Raw genomic sequence first — 1955 nt, 5'->3', positions numbered from 1 at the left:
CATGATACCTCATACTTGAATTAACTTTCACTTTACATTTTTCTTGATGTTTTAAAGTTCACTTCATTTTCCTTGAATATTTGTTGCACTTGGAATGTCAAGAATGTGTTAGTATTACATAAATATAAAATTAACTATTGCGAAATATTATTTTGTATTTATCATTGAATTTTAAACTATTGTCAGATATTATGTTGTATTTATCATTGAATTTTAATTACGTCAAAATATTATTTCAAATTATATTTTATTTTGCTTAATGTTTAAATTTTAAATTAACTATAAAATTAATGGAGAAACAAAATTGGAAGCTAAATAAACGGATGATTTCTTAATTTTAAGGACAAAAAGATTAAGGACAAAAGTAAAAGTACAACATTGGAATTTGATTAGTAAAATAAATATCACAGATATAACATTGGAATATTTTTGCTTTGATTATATAATAATTGTGTTTTGGTTATGCAGAACAAACCTTACTGTGGATACAAAATAACAAAGGCGCCCATACGAGTTAGGGTATGGTTTATGGCACTCATACGGTAGGTGTTTATGGCGCTCAAATGGATTGTGGTCTGGGGCAGCTGATGGTCACATTTGTGCTTTGATTATATAATGATTGTATTTTGGTTATGCAGGGCAAACCCTATTATACATATGGAATAACAGCAGCACCCATACGGGTTAGAGTATGGTGGCGATCGACTGGTTATGACACTTATACGGGTTGAGGGTATGAGGATGGTTGATAATTATGGCGCCCACATGGGTTGGGGTATGAGGATAACTAACGATTACTTATTGGCTATGGAAATATTTGAGTATTCACATATAGAGGGGATCCTTATGTATTAAATAATATTGGTTAAAAAGGCATTACATTGTGAAATCTAAAGGTATGTGAAACTCTAAATATCAAACGGAAGAGAGAAACGAATTGATCTAATACATGTATTACATTTGGTTATATATTTGATAAGATGTAACTGTGTTTATGCATGAGAACGCAAGTTGTCCGAACATAAATGTGATGTGTTTTTATGGATGTGTATGGTATTTAAATATAAATCTTTTCTGATCATGACACTTATTAATAAACCTACAAAATCCTTCAAATTATATCTGATTCAACCCAGGTATTGTAGACTTTCCCTCATTTCCATCCACAAACACTATTTTTAAAATTTTTCCCATTTATCAAAAAAATCTCATTTCTCATTCTTTACGGAATCATTCGCATATAATTTATATGTATAGCTTCCGATTATGAATATGTTCTAATGATAATTTGTTAATGAATATGAGATTGGGATATGTGAGGTCAATATCAAAGGAAAAAGAAACTGATATGTGGAATGAAGAATGAGAAACTTTGTTATTGTTGTATTATTTTCCATGTTTGGGTATTTTGCTTTAAAATCAGCATTTGTTTTCCTAAAACTTGTATGATTGGTTGTTTGCATGCCTCTGTATGGGCACTACCCTTTTTTTATTGAGCCCATGAAGCTCACCTTAATTCACACCCCCTCAGAGCAGATTAGTTCGAATCAAGAGCATATTTAAGGTCAAATGAAGACTCTGAAAAATGTTTATTAATTTTAGATATTTTATTTTCTACTTTAGATCTAAATATGTTATCATAATGTAACTTAAGGATTTTGTGAGACTCACAAATTGTAACTGCATACAGTGGATGATTGAATTAAAAATTTTAGCATATTGATGCGTGTTTATTAGGTTTTTATATATGTGGTAACACTTCTTTCTCAGCAGAGAAAGCAGATCGTTACATATATGGGTGAGAATAAAAAAGAGGAGTTATATACATTTTTGAAATTAAATCCAACTTAAAAAAGTATTGTCATGTAATTTAAAGAAGTATAGAATTTTTATGTGATGAAATCTTGCTTATTACCATCTTTACTTCATTGTCTTCAGTGGTGTAGAAGAAAAAT

At 29.7% G+C, this 1955-nt stretch overlaps 1 long non-coding RNA gene across 1 annotated transcript; it reads left to right on the top strand.

The window, feature by feature from the left end:
- The first annotated feature begins 261 nt into the window (after nucleotides 1-261).
- On the top strand, nucleotides 262-1045 carry LOC148266058 (uncharacterized). The gene is made up of 2 exons (XR_015819400.1): nucleotides 262-519; nucleotides 639-1045. It is a non-coding gene; the product is annotated as an uncharacterized LOC148266058 (long non-coding RNA).
- The last annotated feature ends 910 nt before the right edge of the window (nucleotides 1046-1955 follow it).

This window comes from Carica papaya, chromosome 5 (assembly GCF_054855325.1).
Source record: "Carica papaya isolate Zhongbai chromosome 5, ASM5485532v1, whole genome shotgun sequence".
Lineage (NCBI taxonomy): Eukaryota > Viridiplantae > Streptophyta > Magnoliopsida > Brassicales > Caricaceae > Carica > Carica papaya.
Note: the sequence above shows the minus strand (reverse complement) of the source record. Positions and strands in the feature narration are given on the sequence as shown.